General features: G+C 40.9%; 1 protein-coding gene across 1 annotated transcript in view; it reads left to right on the forward strand.

Moving 5' to 3' along the window:
- The first annotated feature begins 3,582 nt into the window (after positions 1–3,582).
- LOC121876295 (early growth response protein 1-B-like) overlaps positions 3,583–22,192 on the forward strand; it is a 72,663-nt gene continuing 54,053 nt past the window's right edge. The window contains exon 1 of the mRNA XM_042381341.1: positions 3,583–4,086. The gene's annotated coding sequence lies outside the window, so the exon portion shown is untranslated. The remainder of the gene's footprint in view (positions 4,087–22,192) is intronic.

The raw sequence follows: 22,192 nt of genomic DNA on the forward strand, positions 1-22,192 counted from the left end.
GTGTGTGTGTGTGGATCGTTGTTCGTTATTGCATCTATAAGTATGTAGCCCACAGAAGTTATCATAATACTTTTGTCCGTTCAGTTTATCTTTCCACACAAACCTGCATTACTAACAACTCTAAATCAATGTTCAAAGACAACTAATACCTCCCAGAATGCATGAATACCAGTTTTTGTTGCTGACTACTACATCCTGTCGCGTGTGTGAGAGGTCAGTTGCCTGCTAATATTTTGAGGTTTCATGCAAGAAAAAAAAATGCCTGGCCGTATGTGATAATGACTGTATGAAGATGATGAACACATACGTACTCTAAATATGGTACAGGTGGAGGTTCCATTGACTCAATATTCTTACAGGAATCAAAGTGACATTTAGTATCACTTCATGATCACAGGGGAAACTCGCCTCTAAAAACGGAGAAAACTAGGTAAGTTCTGGTCTGTTTGGCAAGAGGCAGCTAAATCTCAGCTACACCACAGCTATACCCCACTTTCAACCAGAGCTACATCACAGCTAACTATATTTATACCACACAAACACCAGAATTATATTACATTTTCATCCTACCTCGACCATAACCACATTATCACAATATCTTTCCACCACACCACCACGCCAGCAACCACCAGCAGCTATACGTACCACACCTCAAGAGAGTAGAACTGAGAGCAGCAAAAGTTTCCTGGTAGGTGGGTGTGTGTGAGCAACAGGGGGCTCCAGGTGCTTACTTCTTATGCACGGAATGACACCATTTACTGACTCTAGCTGGCCGAGGAGCTCACACTATCTGGGTTCCCTGATTTGTTAATGTTTGTTCGTATTTTGTTATCATTTGTGCTTTTACGGTTTGTTAGAGTTTGTTTATAAAGCCACAAGTCAGCTTGGATGGTGGTGGGAGTTGGGGTGGTGGCCGGGGGGTGGTGGTGGCCGGGGATTGGTGGTGGCCAGGGATTGGTGGTGGCCGGGGTGGTGTGGGGGTGTGTGGCCAGGGGTGTGTGGGTGTTGGTAGGCCAAGGTGGTAGTGGCCAGGTGGTGGTGGCTGGGGGTGGTGGTGGCCGGGGTGGTGATGGTGACCGGTGGTGGTGGCCGGGGTTGGTGGTGGCCGTGGGGTGGTGGTGGCCAGGGTGGTGGTGGTGGTGGCCGGGATGGTGCTAATAGCCAGGGTGGTAGTGGCTAGGGTGGTGGTGGCAAGGGTGGTGATGGTGGCCAGGGTGGTGGCGGTGGCCAAGGTGGTGGTGGCCTGGGTGGTGGCCAGGGTGGTGGCTGGGTGGTGGTGGCTGGTGGTGGTGGCTGGTGGTGGCCGGGGGTGGTGGTGACCGGTGGTGGCCGGGGGTGGTGATGGTGACCGGTGGTGGTGGCCGGTGGTGGCCGTGGGGTGGTGGTGGCAGTAGGGGTGGTGGTGGCCGGGGTGGTGGTGGCCGGGATGGTGCTAATAGCCAGGGTGGTAGTGGCCAGGGGTGGTGGTGGCAAGGTGGTGATGGTGGCCAGGGGTGGTGGCGGTGGCCAAGGTGGTGGTGGCCTGGGTGGTGGCCAGGGTGGTGGTGGCAAGGGTGGTGATGGTGGCTAGGGTGGTAGTGGTGGTGGCCGGAAGGTTGACCGTGGGGTGGCTGGGTCGTGACATAAGCCCTGCACCACACTGGGTCATCCCTGTCACCACCACCGACCCTCCCGGATCTATCTGTCCGGATTCCTGGAGTTTCCTGTACCTTTAAGAAACAGATTTTGCATCACGTTTCAACTGTGTGCATGGGGGGGGGGGACCTCAGTAACTTTAGTCTTGCCTCTTTTTCATATCTAGTTTACAGTATTATCATTACAAACGGAACTTTCTCGTCTATTTACGAGATTTATGCAGGAATACAGGAATACACATACAGTTTATCTTTTTCCTCCTTATTTTTTTCCCCTCTTCCTCCATTCTGGAAAATTGTAAACCTTAGAGACTCCAGTTTACGAGATGATGAAATGGAGAAACTCTAGTGTGAGAGATTATAAAACAGCGAGACTGGTTTAAAGGAAATATTGTGGTGAGAAATTAAGCTTTGAGAGTGAGAGTAAGCTGATAAGTGAGAAGCTTCGATGATAAACCTGAGAGACTGGCTTAAGTCAGCACACCAAGAAAAGATTTAAATAAAGATTGAAAAAAATACCAGAAGAAGATTAAGAATCACCAAATTAAAAATAAGAACGGATATATAAATGGATAATTAGTCTTGACGAAGGGATGAAGAAAGGATATTTGGAGACACAAAAAGACAAAAATATACTTTATTTAGAGCCATAATTATGAAACAGTTTCAAGCAAGAAATTGGGATTTTATGACAAGTGAGAAAAAATGCAGGTAAACTTGAGATGTTATTTAGCTCAGATGTGTAGAGCTAATTGTCTCTATATCAGAACTCTTAAGAACAAATTTCTAACGTTGAAAATACAAGAAACGATTTACGAAATTTTGGGTTAATTTGGTTTATTATCTTCAAGTGCTTAAATTGGTCGGGTAACTTAAGCACAGTTAAACAAGGCTCAGTTTCTACGAGATACAACAGCAATTGAATTTTAATGGATAATCTTTCTCTCTTAGTGATTTTGGAATAACAATGAGGAAAGTTCATTTTATAATTTAGAGAATCATTGAATAGTTTCCTAGTTAATTTATACATTAACTTGAGTAATTGCTTAGAAGATCGCGGTAATGTTTATGTAAAATATCAAGTGAGGCCCACGGTACCCTCAGCGATCCGGACAGTCGATAAAGTAACCTCAGGAGCTGGAAGTGATTCTAAAGCCATAAAGTTAAGGATCTCGGCACTGCTATACGAACCTGTTTTAGCTCGAGGCTCGTGTGCCGTCATCACTCTTACTATCTCGCGTTAATTCCGGCTTACGCAACGGAATTTTCAACTACAAAGCTTAAAAAAAAAGATAATCTTTCCACAGTGTAGGTCATGTAGTTTTAGAATACGTAATATTTAAATCATGGGTAGAAAAAGATGGAATAGGCTGGTTTTAGAGGTGCATGGCTTGACTCCACCACCACTCTTACTGATGCCACAACCAACTTTCTTACGCCCCTCCTGCCCGCCGCGCTGCCACGTCTTCCCGGTTCCTACTGCGGTGGTGCAAGTGCGTGGGTTGAGACTACCACTCTGGCTTTATTTTCATCTATTCCCTATTTTTTGCTTCACTTGACGACGTAGTTTACTTACACAAATATTGGTTCATGCTATTGATTTACTGAAGCATCTGTAATATATATATTCGCATGTTGAGCTTCAACCGTTGACAGGTTTGGGGATATACAGACACCTGCTACACCTGTTTCTCCAAATATGGACGTGAGCAGCTGCCCGGCACTGCAAGTCAGATTCTTACTTGTAGGGAGAGACACAGGCGGGTAAAATCAACGATAAAGGAGAGTATAGTAAGGAGGTAGTGGGGAGCGACCTCGTCCAAGGCTGGGAGTCTGGCAGAAGCGGCGGCGGTCCGTTACTTTACGGTGCTGGGCTGCCACAACGGGTCTCTCCAGCACCAGCCGTTGCCGCGCGCCGGCCAGTCAGTAGGTTAGTGGTGGCGTCCCCCGCCTCAGCCAGTGGGAGGGAGAACTTGCTGCTGCTGCTGCCTCGGCTGCTGTGGGGAGTGTGGGTCCCGCCTGACGCTGGAGGGCCGCAGCAGCGAGGAGGGAGGCGCGCCAGCAAGTGAAACTTGCCGGCCCATCGGCGGACGCGAGGTGGCGGGTTTTCCCTTTTAGTATCGGCCCGTATGTAGGTCAGGTTTAGTTTCGCTTTTACAGTGGTATGCGATGGTCGGGCCCGTGTCTGCTGCGAGCGTGTGTGAGGCGCGCCCCTCCCCGTGACCACCACGGTGCTCTCTGACTTCAGTATCTTCTGGTGCAGTGTGGTGTGTCAACCATAGCAGTGTACAAGTGTATATACAGTGTAACACCCAGTCACTAAATGCAAGCAGTCACTGGCAGTGTTGTGTACTAGCCTAAACAGTGCATACGGATAATTGTGTGACGTGTGATTATTGACAACACAAGTGACTTCTACGTAGAGGACCAACAACAGAGGACAAAACACCAGGTAAGCCCGATTATTGCCCTTGTTAGGATCACTTGCGAGCATTAAAGTCTCCACGCTATGCTGTTAGTGCGCTGACCCGAGTTCCAGGAAATACAACGAGTGGAGTCGCTGCGGGGATCAATGCTGCATACTCGACCACAAGGGTGCAACAGGGATTGCAAGGAACTCTTTGGAGTGAATGTAGAGACTAGTCTATAATATCAGACATTGCAAGGCTGTAGTAGTGCTGCAGCTGGGAGTGTGAGGAGCGTTTAGCGTCCAGCAGCCTGGTGACTGAACCTGTGTCAGTGTGTGTCCAGCAGGAGACTGGCTTGAGTGCCTTGAGTGTTTTTGTAGGAGCTGCATTTACATAATTAAATTGACTCTGGTATATGAAGGTGCACTGAAGGCTTTCCCACGGTAGGTAGTTGTCCTTGAGTGCGACCAAAGAGACACAGCTTGATGGCACTGGTATGTGTACCTCAGTGATGATGCCTGGCACTGGCACGTCTTAAATTTGACTAGATCTTAATATTACAGCCCGTTGTTTAGCTAGGCGTTACCAAAAGTACTTGGCTCCATTTACTAACTAACAGGAAACAGATATTGATACACGAACAGTGTAAGGAAAACATCGGTTGTTTTTTGTATCAGGTGAAGAACAACAACGCTAGGTTATTCTCTGAGGATATTTACGTTTATATAGGTGAGAGAACCATCGGGGAGTGTTGGGGGGGGGGAAGGACGACACAACAGATAGAAGAAGCGGCAGCAGGCGAGGCAAGGGTTGAGAACGAGGAAGTCACGACAGGGAGACGAGATCGCAGCGTGGGAGACTAATGATTACCTGGCACAGGGGCATCAACTTAACAATGCAATCTGTTTATATATACACGTGTTTCCCTTATCTCCTTATTGAATCTCGTCGAGGAGCTGAGGGTAAACACACACTTCTTTTCATAGGATGTTCGGTTTTTAGCTGTAGAATTGATGTGATTTTTTTCATTGTGTTATTTCTGTTACGGTATCTTATATTATGTACAGTGTAGTGAAGAGGATCACATTCCGCTTCACAGTCCTGTAGTGAAGGATGTTAAGTGTTACCAACGCTGAAAGACGACGTTAACACTGAGGAAACCAATATGTCGGTCAGCAGTGTTACCAACACAGAAAGACGATGTTATACCCAAGAAACTAACAGAGCTGTCAGCAGTGTTACTAACACAGAAAAACGATATTAACACTGAAGAAACTAACACGACTGTCGGCAGTGTTACCAATATAGAAACACGATGTTAACACTGAATAAATTAAGATATCTGGCAGCAGTGCTACCAACTATAGAGATGACGTCAATATTGGAGAAAATAATAAGTTCCTTAGCAGTGTTACCAGCCCAAAAAGACGACATTCCTCATAATGGTACTGTCACGTCTGTCAACAGTGTTGCCAGGCAAGGAATAAGGTAATTATCAATGAAGAAACTTAACCACTCTTCAGCAGTGTTACCAACTCGAGGAGATGTGTAGTAGGAGTAGCGAAGAGGGAAGAGATTGCCTTGGTGTTCATCAGTACTACAAAGCTGGTGAGACGTGTGAGGAGTCCACACTAACAATAAATAATGCAACATTTCTCAGTAGAGTTACCAACCTAGAGAGACTCTTTGTGTGATAAATTAAATGTAAAATATAAACATAACTCTCAGTAGTGTCACCAACTCAGGTATACGATGTTAAAAATGAAAAATACAACATATACGTCAGCAGTGTTACCAATTTAGAGAGATATATTTCACAAGAGATGGTAATAACAAAAAAAAATACAGTACAACTCTGATTCACATTTATTAACATATGGATACCACGTTAACAGTGAATGAACGAACATATCCGCCATCCGTGTAAAAGAAAAGTGAGTTTACTGGATTACATATGTTTGTGTTTATCAATTACCTGTTCATTGTTGTTTTCTTCAAATGTATACCTGGAGAAGGTCTTGAATTTGATCTCTCGGTAATAGAACTTATTTAGTGTATTATGTATTATTCTCACAGCTTAATGTAATATGTGTGCTTACCTCTCTATCCTTCTACCTAGCCTCCTTCTACACCCTAGCTCTCTATCCTTCTACCTAGCCTCCTTCTACACCCTAGCCCTCCATTCTTCTACCTAGCCTCCTTCTACACCCTAGCTCTCTATCCTTCTACCTAGCCTTCTCCTACACCCTAGCTCTCCACCCGTCTACTTAGCCTCCTCCTACACCCTAGCTCTTCACCCTTCTACCTAGCCTTCCCTTATACCCTACCCTTCTATCCCTTCCTCTAACCTCCCTCTTACACCCAGGTCTTCTTCTTAACCTACCTCTACACCTTAGCCCTCACACAGCCCTCCCCTACACCCCAGCCCTCTCTCCCTCAAAGACCTACACCATAGTCCTAGCTCAGCACTTAGGCCTACTTAATCTTTGTGTTGTTTTTTGCACTGGCTTTATCATTACTCATCTTTTCCCCTTTTCGTGTGTGTGTGTGTTTATCTTCTTTCTTCCTTCTTTCTTCTCTTTCAAAGGCACAAAAGTAAGGTTACGAAGGAGGTGATACAGGTGGAAATAATGTTTTCAGATATAAAAAACTAACCTAACCTAACTTAACCTAATCTAACCTCATCCCCCAAATAGTGTTAGGATGGTTAATCTTTAGGCGGAATAAGTTGGGGTGGTGATTCTTCAGGTAATCCAACCAGTTTAGTTTAATGTGTGTTTTTTGTTAGGTTAGGTTAGGAGACATGATGTACATAATAATTGATGACATATTTGGTGATGGTGATAATTGGTGATTGAATTGACGTTTACGGTGATTGTGAATGGAATTGGTGGTTTTGATGAATAACATTGATGATGATATTAATTAATGTATAAATTGATGATCATAGTTAATGGCTGCAATGATCATTAATGGTTATTGAAACTAGGATTGATGATACGGATAATTTATGGTGAAAACGATGTTGACGATACATGGTAGAGTGGTAATTGAATTAATGATGATAATAATTGATGGTGGAATTCACAAGTTGATAATTGAGGGTAAGATTGATGATGACAACTGAGGATAAAATTGATGAAGGATGATGATGAAAATGATAAGTGGCAGTTGAACAAATGATGATGATGATGATGATGAGAGAATAATGGGCGTATTAATTGATGGTAGATACTGTTATGACTTTGATGATAATTGACAGTAAAATATAATGATGTTGGCAATAATTGATAATGAATAGAATAATGATGTTAATAGTGATGTAGGTACTAATAGTTGATGTTAATTATAGTATTACCAGAGAGAGAGAGAGAGACAGAGAGAGAGACAGAGAGAGACAGAGAGACAGAGAGAGAGAGAGAGAGAGAGAGAGAGAGAATATATTACTCCTTGTCCATTCAACACAATGAAACAATGGTACATAAAAGAAGATTCTGATGTTAACTTGTTCTCGAAGAATCATGTTAATTTGAAGGTGAATTCTATGTTGGTTGGATGATTCTTGTTCTCAACGTCTTATATTGTGAGAAAGTTGAAGAGCTATTTCAGTAAACTTTCTCTTTCACCTATTGTAGTTTTACTTGAAGTTTTCATTCCCAAGAATTTATTGTGGAATTTTTCTCTCTCTCTCTCTCTCTCTCTCTCTCTCGCATTCCTGACTACTGTATCTTGGTCTCGTTGTCACTCTCTCATTTTTACGTTCTTGTTACTTCGCTTTCACTCTTTCTCTTATTCACCCAGTCGATGAATGAAGTTCTTATAATGTATGACCCTTTTGTGAGTTCTCATTCATTAAGGATCTATTTTGAGATTCGTCTTTTGAGAAAGGAAATTTTTCATTATGTCTCACGAGGTAGAACAGAACACCTTACTCCTAATATAATTCCTGTGTCTCATGAGCTATTATAGAAGACATCATTCATTATACTCGTATCCAATGAGCTAATGCAGAGACTATTACTGTTAATAGCAAATGAGTCTCTGTGTAGTAGCCGCCAAGTTAACGCCAGACTTATCACCATCACCAACACTGGGCGGGATGACCACATAAGCTCCACTATTCTTTGAGGACTCGAGTTAAAAAGTGAGCCTTTTTTTATATCTCACGAGTCATTAAAACAGTCCTTACTCATAGCAAAAGTGAGCAAAAAAATCTTCGTGGAATAACCACCATAAGGACAAAAAGTCTTGTTTTATGGTCCAGGAGTCAGAACAAGGTCCCTTACTTATAACAACAGTAAAGTAAGAACTCCTCGTACCAGCCATAACATATAGAAAAGTAGAATTTTGATGTCATTACAAAAGTTCCAATCCTAAACAAAAACAGGTAAAAAAAAAGCGTGGTTTCTCTGTTAGGTGTAATTTAGCGAAAACAATTAATTTCTTTATCGTAACAAGAGAGCCCGATGACAAGCCCAGAATCAGAGTTTGTTTTGTTCACAGTGAGAAAACAAAGCAATGTTATGATGGACTAACACACTCACCACTTGTGACGCCAATAGGTAATGTGTGTTTGTCGTGTGAGTAACTTATGTGTTTGTTCTAAATAAAGTGGATATTTGTCCACATGTACTGTACATTATATATCGGTGCAGGCACGCACGTACAGGCATACACAGTCAAGCACAACGAAAACACTCACAAAGACAAACATATGCATGCAAGCAGACATCATCCTTACATATATCATTTTATATCACGAGAATGACATGGTATATTTTGACCTGAGTTTTATATACTGGAAAGTTTTGTGAATATTTCTGGTGGGTAAATTACAGCCAGATTATCGGGCTGTACCTGGCGTGGATACTGTTCTCACCATCCAACAATGAAAGGAACAAATGAAATATAACAATAAAGTGTTCTTCTATTACTAAACGCAGCAGTACACTGGCATTTAAGAGCGCGTGAACCATAAGCGGTCAACTGCGTATCTCAGTTTGATCTTTTGGGTCATGGACCGACGAGCTTCGATGACCTGACCTGTTTGGGTTCTCGTCGTCACAAAACTGGCTCGTAAGGTCACTGTTAGGTCATAAGGTTATTACTAGGCTACAAGGTCACTTTTAAATCACAAAGTTATTGTTTGATCACAAGGTTATTGTATGATCACAAGGTTATTGTTTGATCACAAGGTCATTATTTGATCACAAGGTCATTGTGATATAATAGAAGGTCACTGTTAACTCGTATACTGAATAAAGCAACTGATGTTTTTTATCGCAAATAATAATTGGGGCTAAAACTCCTGGAACAGTACAGCGGCTTATAGCGTAGAGGGGGTGAAGGTGTTACTGACAAAGAAATTTACAGTGGAAATGGTCATTGTGAGGTGAAATTTGCAAAAAAGAAACTTTCGTAAATTATAAAGCTGATTCCCTTAAATGCATGAACGACAAACAGGGGAGGTGTTGACTTGCACTAGCTGTCTGTTGTGGTGAGGAGGAGGGGGTTAAGAGGGACTGGGAGGAGAACAGGTTGGATAGGTCAAACATTGTTCAAGGGGGTAAGGGACTGGGGAGGTCGAGGGTGTATTTAGGGAGATCAGAGGGAGGTTGAAGAATCGAGGAGGAATTGGGAAGAAAGACAAGTGATGGGAAGGTAGAAGGATTTTATGGGGGGGGGGGGTTATCAAGCAGGGAATACGGAGGTTGAGGAGGACGGAGAGTTACTAGGGAGTTAATGTGGAGGTTAAGGAGCTGCTTGTGAGGTCGTTCTCATTGGTGTGTCCCCGAAGGTTAGCTCAGCCCACGACCACCACCCCCATAGGAGTGGCCTCGACCCCCTAAAGCAGGTTCCCCTCCCTAACTCGTCCCCCACCACCACCTCCCAACCTCCACCGGCGTGCAACAGCAGATGCTCAAGCCGCGAGTTTCACTTTCTCGCTCGGCCACGCTTAGTTGCAGGAAAAGTTGTGGTGGGAGTTTATGTGCAGCCATATTGCTTTTGTTGCTGCATCTGCCTCTTCTGTAAGTGTGTATCATGCAAGGTCCCTTTTGCTTCATCTGCTGTATGCTTTACCCTTTTTGTAGCATTTGTTTTTGTTACAAGCTTATACCCTGCATTACCCTACTTGTTGCAGCTGCATATCCACGGAATCTGCTTCTTGCATCTGCTGAAAATCTGTATCACATAAATAATCTGATGCTGATCTTGCTTCAGCTGTTGTGATGCCTGTTTATTTTACAAACTCGCACGATACAATTTCTCGCTTGAGTAACTGTTTCTGTGACGTGCCTACACACACGTTCGAGCAGCCTTTTGGACAATACGTATAAATTCAAAGGCAAGGAAGTGTTAAAACATCTTGGGAAATGATTAGGATATCTCGGTGCCCAGCAGGACAACCTCAGCCTGGAAGATGGTCTCTCCACAATTTCCTGTTATTTACCGAGACGGTTTTCAAGATTCCTACCGAGGCAAAGTCACACCTTCATCGTTTCTCGTGATCAGGAAGTGTTGCCCAAGAACGTGAAAATTATTGCTCGCTGTCCGAGAAACAATCCACCATCGTCCATTATCGGGTCTTATCTCGTCCTGAACTCGGCCTTTTTTTTGTTATTTCTTTGGGCGAGTTAAAGACCTGCAAGATAACATTTAGACCGTTTTCTATTAATTTTTACTTTGCTGATAATAAAACTACTTATACTAATAGACCAACGTCCAAAAGGAAAAAAATATAGATATGATAATTTATTTAAGTATAATGTGTAAATTACAAGCCATTATAACATAAGAGAGGGTAAGCGCTACCTGGGGTTGAAGGATCTTAAATAAAAACTTAAATTTCTCTAACGACTTTTTCTATGAAATTACAGCAAGACGCACAATTCAGTACTTGTCCCAGAGTTTAAAAGAAAAGAAGTTCTCTGAATAATGGGCAGACAGGCGAACCTCGTCTTGTACCCATTATAAATTCTCCTTCAATTAAAAAAATACAAAATTAGTTTAATTGATGATTGCAATCGGTGTAGTTATTAGATCTATCCACTTGACGTGACCTAAAGACTTATAAAGGTATCTCTCTCTCTCTCTCTCTCTCTCTCTCTCTCTCTTTCTTACTCAAATCCAACGAAAGATAAGAAATAGGAGCAGGAAGCCTAACAAGCACCAACTAGCGTCTCTCCTTGTAGAACTTTAGTACACTAGGAGTGTTCCTAGAGGCGACACACCACCAGGGGCCCCACGGTACTCGTTGGTCTTCCACCGTCTGGCTCGCAGCAGCTGCCACATCACTTTCCCTTCAGCAGCGAGTCTGTTCCAGCCAGAAGCACATCTATCCTCAGCCCCTGGAGTTACACACTCGTTTACTCAGTCACACATATTCAAAACCTTGAGATATACATTGATCCAATACTTGAGTGATTCAGTGAGTTATATCACCATCCAAAACCTTGAGTCAAACAATGATGGAAAGTTTACAGTAAGTCTGGTTTTATCAAGTCTATAATTTTACTTACACTAAAAATTTTTATTCCGTTATAGTTGTCCTAAGACCATTTATTGTTGTTGTTGGTATTAGGAGTATTATTATTTCTGTAGATTTCCGTTTGATTTTGGTGGACCAGTTGGTCTACTAAAAGGCCAGAAGGAAGGTGGGCGTGAGGGACAAGATCGTCAAGAGTGATGCTCAATAACGGTCACTGCGCCACACAAGTGGTGAGAACTGCGCAAAATGTCACAGCATCGTAAATAAGGTCATTTGATTGCCTAAGAGATCATTGCATCGCATAATGGGTCACTGTATCTCATGTGAGGTCACTACAGTGCTCAAAAGGTCATTGCATCTCATGAAGGCTTTCTGCATCTCATCATGGCTCACTACATAGCACGAACGTTCACTACATCGGTTCATGGCTCACTGCGATGCATCACAGGATGAATCACTGACTTATTCCGTGGTTCATGATATCGCATAATGGCTCACTGCATCGTACGACTGTTTGCTGCATCGTATTATGGTTCAGTGTATCACAAGAAGGCTCACTGCATCGTATCATGACTGCGTTGGCTTACTGCATCGCCCGAGGGCTTAATCCATTACAAGAACTGCCAGTTCCTCACACTCTTCCTCAGTGTATCACAAGTCTGCTTACGGAGTATGGCTTACTTTACCCCAAGCTGTCTCATTTTATCCCAAGCTGGCTTACATTATATAGTAACCTGGCTCACTGTATTCCAAGCTTTCTCATTACACCGCAAGTTGGCTAACTGCATAGCACCACACATCATCCAAACAACTTTGGGTCGACGTTCCTCTAATCTGAATGTTTACAGGCTCTCGTGGACGCTCATTGCCACACTAGACGTCCATTGTCATACCTAAACGTTCATTGTTATATCTGGACGTTCATTGTCACACTAAACAATCACTGCTGCAGCTAAACGTTCATTGTCACTTACATGTGCGTTCTTTGACATATGGTCATTCTTTGTAACACTTGGTCGTTCCTCTCACACTTATACATAAATTTTACCATCACACTTAAACTCTACTCTCACGCTTGTGCACTCATTGTCATACCAGAATGTTCACTGTCATACCTCATCGTTTCTGTCTCACTTGTAATACTGTCATACCTGGATTTCAACTGTCATAATTAGACATCACCTGTCACGTATCACGCAAAGACCATCAAAAATTGTCACTAAATGTTGGACTAGAGTATCTGAAGAGGAGGCGATTAAGGGCTATCTGGCTGTCGTAATATATAAGTGATTCAAGAAACTAAACAACCTAACAATGATTCGAGTTAATAAGCATGTGTTTGGAAAGTAAATGAGGTGGATTTAATGACGTTTGTGTTACGGGATGAACTTGAATCATTGGGTCAGATTTAGAGTGAGTTGGTCAGTTTAATTGCTAGTCTGATCCTATTGTAAATCTGAAGAGTCATACCATCACACAGGAGCTATATCATCACACAAGAGTCATACCGTCACAAAAATAGCCATACCGTCACACAGGAGCTATACCATCACACAAGAGCTATACCGTCACAAAAGAAACCATACCGTCACACGTCCGGCGTAACACCTTAGGATATACACTGTGAGAATACCCCCGTAACATCTAATCAAAAGTGAGGCAATTTTCTCGTAAGCTCAGAGGCGAAAGTCGTATGTTTGTTACCATAAATAATGGTCGTAGGTGTATTATTAAGGTTTTTACCGTAGGCTACTTTTACTCTTGTTCTAAGCTACGTAAATAAATTTCTGTGCATGATTTAAAAGGGTTTTCTTATTGTTTCTATTTAAATGGTTTCCTATTTACTTCAAGATAATATATTTAGATGGATTTCGATATATACACGAATATACAAAACAATCTCTCACATACTCAAACATGTACACACACAAACTCACAAAAATACACACACACACACACACACACACACACACACACAGGAGAGAGAGAGAGAGAGAGAGAGAGAGAGAGGCCTCTATACACCTGAGGCAATAACGTAGCAGGTGGAGGGAGCGAGAGCCAGGTAGTCACATCAGGAACACCTCTCAAAACCTGTCGTATCAATAATGCACAGTACGCGTCCATACACTCGCACGCCTCAGCTGAAAGAAGAACGAGAAAGCTGTGAAAGAAGATATAAATGAAGCTGGAAAGAAAGAATGAGAAAAAGGATGAATGAATGAAAGAATGAAGGAAAGAGAGAATTAGTGATAGAAATAGTATATTAATGAAGGGCCTAAACAACAGGGAAAATAATAATAAAAGTAATAATGAAATAAAAAAAAAACAGTAAAAGGAAGGAAGATTGAACGAATGAATGAAAATGAACGAGTTAGAATGAAAGACAAATTAAAAGAAAAAGAGAATGAATGAGAGCAAGAATTATTATTAAAAGATAATAATGACCGAACGAATTGGAAAGCACCAAATCAACCTTGGTAATAAAAGATAATGGAACGATGATAAATTATGTGAAATGAAGGTTATGTTTTATTGACATTGGAAAATTAATGTCTTTATTATATTGTGTGTGTGTGTGTGTGTGTGTAAAGGCTGGACACTTGGGGTAGGAGGCTGTTATAGGTCTTTTATTATTATTATTATTATTATTATTATTAGCATTATTATTATACTCAGGTTTATGAAGCAGTATATAGGCCTGGAAATATTTACGTAACTAAGATATAGAAAGAAATTATTGTTAACTCTACACGGCTTTAGGTTTAGAGATCTAGGTAATTGTAGCGACTGTTGTGTTTAATGAAGAAGTTAAACCAGGAAGTGCGGGGGTGAAAGAGTACCGTAAGTATAGCCAACAAATGACGAAGAAAATAAAAGTAGGAGGTTGAGCAGGAAACGAACACTGGCAACGGGTGGGCCAGTCAGAACCTGCTGCTGCTCCGGGCCAGTTTTCACTTTTCGCTCCCCGGCCTGAAAAAAACAAGATTACTTTCCTCATTCTGGATGCATTAAAATGGCACAACCTTGTTTCTGTGCGTATAAGAAGGCTCAGTTTTGCGCTTTAGATAATTGGTACTTTACCTAAGTAGGATGGGCTGTTGGGAGGTGTAAAAAAAACGACTGGTCTTCGTGATGTTGGAGCGAAATTTCACTTTTATCCATCGCACGGTATCCAATGCTGGCGGTGTACGATAACTCCCTAACGTTCTATATATCGCAACAAAGTCTTTATTTCTGACTACATTTACTTGCAAGTTGATCTATAAAACCTGTATAGGTCGGACTTAATAAAAACATTACAGGAAGAAAATCGTACGGCTATCAAGAGGATACAAAAAAAAAATATAAGAAATCAAGAGTGGTAACTGTGGTACAACCGGGTGAAACTGGTAGTGCCATCAGGAATGACTTTTTCGTTCTCCCATTATGGCATAGCAAAAGTCGCGATTTGAATATCTGAACAGTTTTTTTATGGCGCTGCAAATTTACTGGTTATTCTTACACTTGTAAATCTAATTGTCATGAGTAAAGTTGGTGGACTTTTATGGTCTGATGTGCAGGAGCGTCGAGGGAGATTTGTTTTCCACACACCCACACACACCCACACACACACCATTACTACGAAGATTCCATTAAGATATATTTACAACCTTACGAGTATGTTGGATCAAAATCGGACGCTGGAATAATGAAACTCATGGCTACAAACATTCAGATTTCTATACTCATATAAACAGATTAGGACCAAGTTTGAACCAACTCGGGCGGTCAGATTTGAAGGTATGTGATTAATTTTCTCCATTAGGTGAAGTCATGCAACCATCGCTGCCACAAACATTCCATTCAGAGATGTCTATAATCATACTGGTAATAGAGTCACTGCTATCAGATACTTGAACACAGCAGATTTATTCTACAAACTCATACTAGGAGAAAATCGATAAGCTTCATGAGGCATTGAATTACTGGTCGAGTTGTGCTTCACATGAATAGTTTGGTTAAGAGAGTCGGTCGTGTCTGAAAGGCCCCGAAAAAACAGCTGAATTTGAAGTATCCACCAGGACCTGACTGTTAGTGGAACGTTGTCAGGGTAGCTGAGAAGAATATATTATATTTGTTGTGGTAGACTGAACAAGAAAAGGCTCCGACGGCCTCATGGAACTACTTTGTTCTTACTGTGATGGTGAACAAAAGTGTATAGCAGATAAAGAGGAAATATCTCCCTGATAACGATATGGACAACTATTGTTTCTGTGCATATATTCTTCATTGTTAAGTTTAGATAATGGTAAAAAAATCTGAAAATAATTTACAAAACGTCAGATGAAAGATTTATCACAAATTCATGAAGAAATATGAAGTTCTTGGAGTAATAAAATATCGGTGGTTGGAGGTACCTGAGAGGATTTGGCTCACGTCTTGAGTTATTTAGTATCGTGGCTCAGTTGTTCCTCGACCCGGGAAGCGACTTGGTACCTGGAACCTACTAATATTTTTCGTTTTAATTAACAAGATTTTTGGCTAAATACCACAAAAATATTATTATTATTTTGCAGTTAGTATACAAATGAATCGTTGCGTGATATTTTCTCCGCCGAAGTTCCGTAATGGGGAACGGATACGACTCTTTCGTTATGGGATAATAGTCTGGGGGATAACCTTCCATTTAGGAAATGATTTGCCCTCTTGACCATAGGCCAGACATCGCACGGGGCCCTCCACCATGTGGTTTGTTGACAGCGAGGGTAAAATATTTCTCAAAATAATTCCATGTTTCAGCCTCACCGAAGAATAAAAATTATGAATACTTGTAATTTACACAATAAATGTACATACATACAGTACATATACGAAACCAAAAAGGTTAAGCACGATTAACAGAAAGCGAAACAGTTGTTGTAAAACTGTGAAACGTTTAAGAAGTGTATCATTATCTACTGTACATACAGTATATTTATTGCCGTCGTCGTCATCATCGTTGCTGTTTTGTTTTATGTATGTATACGTAATGTATAGGTCTACTGTACAGTAAGTACTGTATTATTATTAATTGAACCCTCTAACGTTTCTCTTTGTTTTACATATACAAATATACTTATACCTGAACGTACTGTAGGCCCCAAAACAAAGTTAAGGATCAAATGAAGATATTGAACATGAAATTGTGGAGAATATGGGAGGAAGAACACCTTATTTAGTATAGATAAATAGAGGATTATGGAAATGATGATGATGATTAACATACGTGTACAAAAAAACTTACAATGGACCACCAAACAGCATAATAGTATTGACTACATTTCATTCGGGGCTCGTGTAGTGAAGATCACCCCGGGGTCGACCAGGGGTGTGATGATGATTTCAATGCGACAGTAAATAGTTATCCTGGCAGGGGTCTGGCTAGTGCCCGGGGAGGCCCGTCTGACCACACACTGACGATCATTACTGCTTCATACGCTCTTTCCTCAAGCTCTTCACTTTCTACCAAACCTACTTAAGGCCCTCAATTACTTAATGCTACATTCACTAGTGAAATAGGACCCACTCTGACACCCGAGGCTGTACCACAACCACCTCACTTACACTCTTGTACAGAACTGCTTTGTTCTTGATATCTCGAAATTCCTCTTTGCGTTTTTATATACTTCCTGTAAACTTCATAAAGAATATTATTTTAAGTAAAGTTTTGAGCTTCTGTTTGTTAATTATAAGACAGGTAATAACTAAAATTACTTTTGAAATTATACACCCTGCATTTTTTTTAGTTTTACAGTGTGTATGAATATTCTAGTTTGTAATAAGTATATAAGAACAGTATACCTGACAGTGATGATGTTTACAGTACTGATCAAGTCTTCAATCATTCATTCAATGTAATCCTTGGATATAATTTTCTAATATATGAACAAAGTCAATAAACTGAAAAAAAATGGAAGAGAATATATTTTCAAAAAATCTTTCTTTACGTCAAACCAATAAATTCTTATCCTCGTCTCAACTTTAAAATGTATCCTGTACTCACTTGCTGTACATAAAAGTGCTCCTGTTGTGAAAAATAAAATCGAATGTCGATCTTTATATCCAACAATGCTTTAGGGAAAATAAAATCAGATTCGGTGAACACTTGGGGGGTTACTTTGAGGTTCCTTAACAGTACTGTACATCTATCACAGGACAATATTTTTCGTCATTAATCTCAAAATAATGTTTAATGCTTCTTTAAGCTTTAGTTTCACCATTCACACTTGTTTTTATTTTCATTATATAATTCATATACTTATTACTTATTTTCCATGTGATTTGTTCCATAAAGATATTGTGGTCATTATTTACGAGTAATATTTCACGGTGTTGACGCGACTCACACCTAACACGCCTCAATATTTTGTTGATGTGAGCTCCACCTCTAACCTTGAGCATAAATATTCACGACACTCCCAGAATCTCTCTAACAATAAATGTTCTTTGATCCGGGGTGTTGAAGTTTATCCTTAACTAACTGCCAGTAATGAGGTCCCCGCATTTCCCCTTTAACTGACTGAATGTAATGGGATGTTGTTGGATTATCTCCCTAACAGTTGAGCTTTAGTGAGGAACTGTAGTCTCCCTTATTTGTATTATCCATTAAAGTGATGTTGTTAAGGGGCCTTGGTGCCTCCTCCCCTTTCATTAACAGGTTGCTGGCTCCCCCATTATCTGCCTGACATTTACGCCCATTGACCCACATGTTGCTTATTCGTATATGGAGTGAAATTAAGGAAATGTGAATTCCATAAATGTTTCATCGTGGTTTCGTTTCACAATCCCCTCAACTAACGTTCCCAGAGATCGGTTGACGAGAATACCCAATTAGAAGGACTTGGTAAACAAAGGTTCATTGAGTTCCATTTAATCACTCTTTAGAAATTATATATTTGATAGTTTATTTTATCCACTATGTACAATACTTGATAGGTGTGCGTGTGTGTGTGTGTGTGTGTGTGTATTGCTTGTATATATATATTATTTACATGCATGTACGGTTGTGTATATATACTGTATATGTGCACTTGAGTTTGTTTGTCTGTTCATGTACATTATACAGTACATATTTTTATATGCTCAAGTTTATGACAATTTATGCGTATATGATTATACTGTATATACGTGTGTATGAATGTGATTGCTCGTTTTATATGGATGTAATATGTGTCTATATGAATGTATGGCATAAAAAATACGTGCATTTATCTCAATACATATGCACGTAGTTTTGTATTTGTATGTGTGATCCATACACAACAGGGAGTGAAAGCACAGTCACCCCCTGAGCGTCCCTCACACACCTCTCAATGAGCAGTGACGGTCACTGCCTTCCCCTTCTTGGGTCACCCAGATCTACCTGTAATTATTACTTGCTGAAACCTGACGCCCACACCTCCTCCCCTCCCTCGACCCGCCAGCTAACCTGGCTCACTACCCGGGTTACTCACCCCACTCACTGTTGTCAACTGGGGCCTTAGGTACTCAACCCTTCATCTGGTTACCTGGAGCACTTTCTATTCACCCCAGTCCCTGTAGTCATCTGGGACCTGTACACTCATGGTACAAACAACGTTCAGGGTCTATTTATTCTTAAGTGAGAGTATTATAGATTCATAGATTCTGTTTTTTAACACAATGAACATTTATTTTTCTTACTTAACTCTTTCAGGGTCTAAGTAGCCCTTCAATTCACGTCTATACAAGAATCTCTGAGATGTTTTTACTGAGGTCAACAGATACATCTATTAAATAATTACATATACTTAAGTGACTTTACAGATGCTGTGACGTCAGTTGTTTACACATTTTCTAAGAAATGGAAGAGTTAATACATACTGGTGGTTCTTAGAGCACCACCAAAGTCAATACATTTAACACCTCGAACACCCAGCAGGATACTTCACCTCCTCGGTGTTAGGCTGCGGTGATAACACAAAAATTCACCCAAGCATGGAGATTATCACTACCTCCCACACCCTCCTCCTCCTCATTCTTGACCTGACCTCTCACTCCCTCGCGCGTATTGTTACTTCACCCTCTGTACTTTTCTGATTTTTTGTCTCAATTTATTTTGATTACCTCCCAGCTCCTCTTTTAGTGACGTGAACTACTCCCCGGGTTATTTTTATTTCCTTTATTCCACTCTTTCGTCTTTATTCTATATCCCATGTCCCAATTTATCTCTTGTTATGCTGTTTATCTTCCTCCTTTTTTGTTATTAATTCATCTTTTTTTTCTTCTAAATTATCCTAATAATCGAATTTTCTCTCAACCTTCATTATTTCCTTCTTCCCGACGGACTTATCCAACAGGTTTTAAATCTTTCTTGTAAGTGTCATTCTTCCTTGTTCCTTTCATCCCTGTCACTTATATTTCACCTCCTCCTCTTCCACATTACTCTTCTTACACCACATTTTAACCTTTCTCTCTTCTTATCTTTGTCTCCCCCTATTCTGCCTGATCATCCCTCTCTCTCTCTCTCTCTCTCTCTTTCTCTCTCTCCCTGTCTTCTGTTCTCTTCCAATATATCCCATTCTTCTTCTAACTTTTTTCCCCTTCCATCTTCCTATCCATTTTGCCACATCATCTTTATCTCTCGTCCATTACAGTCTCTTTATTTCGTTCATATTTCTCATCTGTCTCTTTCTTCCTTTCCCTTCCTTCCCGTCTTCATTTTCCGTCCCTTTTCTCCATGTTCCGTCTTTTTTCTCCACGTTCTATCTCCATCTTCGGTCCTTTTTCTCCACGTCCCGTCTCCCCCAGTCTCCATGGCGGCCTGAGAGGGTTGTGGGAGACGGGGGGGGCGGGAAGAGTCAGTTAGTTAGGTCGCCTTCTCAACCATAACACGCCTCCGGGAGAAAGTTGTCTCCGCCCTCCCACGCCCGCCACCTACACTTCCTCTCTCCTCTCACCCTCTTCCTCCTCCTTCACCTCCTCCTCCTCCTCCTCCTCCTCTTCCGCCTCCTTTTCTTCCTTCTTCTTCCTCTCCTTCTCTTCCTCCTACTTCTCTTCCTTCTTCTTCTCCTCCTCCTACTACTTCCTTTTCTCCTCGTACCTTCACCTTTTTTCCTCTTCTTCTCATCTTCCTCTATATTCTTCTCTTCCTCTTCCTTCCTTCTCTAAATTTTCCGTAAACTTATCTTATCCATCCCTATTCCTCTTCCTTCTATTCCCTTTTCCCTGTACCTTCGCACTTTCTCTCCTCTCCTATAATCTTCTTCTCTATCCCTCTCATCGTCTTTCTCCGTCTTTCTCAGTAATCTCCTCTCTTCTCCCTCTGTTTTGCCTCCATTTTTTCTTCTTCCACTTCTTCCTCTCGTTTGCGCATCTCCTCTTTCTATTTTCTTTCATCCTTTTTTATTATCTTTCTCTTCTCTTCTTTTCTCTTTCGTCTATCCACGTTTCTTCATTTTCCCTTTTCACTCACACTCTTCCTCTTATTATCCTCCTCTTCCTCCTCCTCCTAGTTTTAGTTTTTATCCTATTCCTTACACATTGCAACCTTTACTTCCTTTTCTTTCTTCTCAGTCCTTCTCTTCCTCTTTATCACTCTTCTCCTCTTCCTTCTTCTATTTCTTATTTATTTCTTCCTTAATTTTCCCATCTTCTTCTTTTGTGCTTTTCATTCTCTTTTTTTGTCATATTTCTTATTCTCGTCTTTCTCATTTTTAACATACATCAACTTTCCCTATTTCTATTCCCTTCTGAGCTTTCTTCCTCTTTATCCTCTGTTCACATGACTCATTGCAGTTCGCCTTTGTTCATCCTCTCCTTGTCTGTCCACTTTCATATTTTTTTCCTTCTATCCCCCCTCCCTCCTTCTCCTCCCCCTCCCCTTCCCCCCCCTTTTACTCTTACACTCCCCCTCTGGTTTCTCTCGAGTGCCTAGAAATATTCAGCTCCTTTGTTGTGGCATGTATGTTATTTTTCTCTTCGTCTCTCCCTCATTTACTATCTTTACGATGCCTTTTATATGCCCCTTCGTTTATTTATCTACTCTATCTCCCATCTTTATGCAGTATGGATCACGGGAAGGACGATAGGAGGGATAGGAAGATATAAGGCATAGGTTGAATAGGATAGGAATTAGTAAGAGAATAGGTCAATATATTCTTGTACGTTTTGTTTATATATTTAATGAGGTTTGTTGAGTTTCTCTCGGTATTTGCTTTAATATCTCGTTCGTTAATATATTTCATCTTCTATTTATTCTCTTTCTTATTCTATTATCTGCTGTCCTCTTTATTCTCCAATCTTGTTTTTACTCTGGTTTCTTGGTTGCAACTCCTTTCTACTTTGTTTCTTATCACTCTTTTCGTTCTTCTTCATACTTCACCACTGTTCCCTTCTTATCTCTTTGTTTCCACTTGCCTATCTTTTTCCCCTTTCATTTAGCCTCCTCTCATATGTACTTCATTTTATTTACAGTTCAGAGTCGTGTAGTTCATCCTGTTCGCCTTCATTCTGTTTTCCTGTTTCTTTCACTTTTTTCATAATTTTGTTTCTAATTTTGTTCGTCAGATTGTTTTTGTTTTCTTTCTTTCCTATATTTACTCTTACTTTTTTGCTTTTCATTTTCTTCTTTATCCTCTTCAGTGTCTCTTTATGACTTTATCTTTTCTATTTATCCAATTACA

The sequence above is a fragment of the Homarus americanus genome, unplaced genomic scaffold, assembly GCF_018991925.1.
Source record: "Homarus americanus isolate GMGI-L3 unplaced genomic scaffold, GMGI_Hamer_2.0 scaffold34921, whole genome shotgun sequence".
In the NCBI taxonomy this organism is placed as follows: domain Eukaryota; kingdom Metazoa; phylum Arthropoda; class Malacostraca; order Decapoda; family Nephropidae; genus Homarus; species Homarus americanus.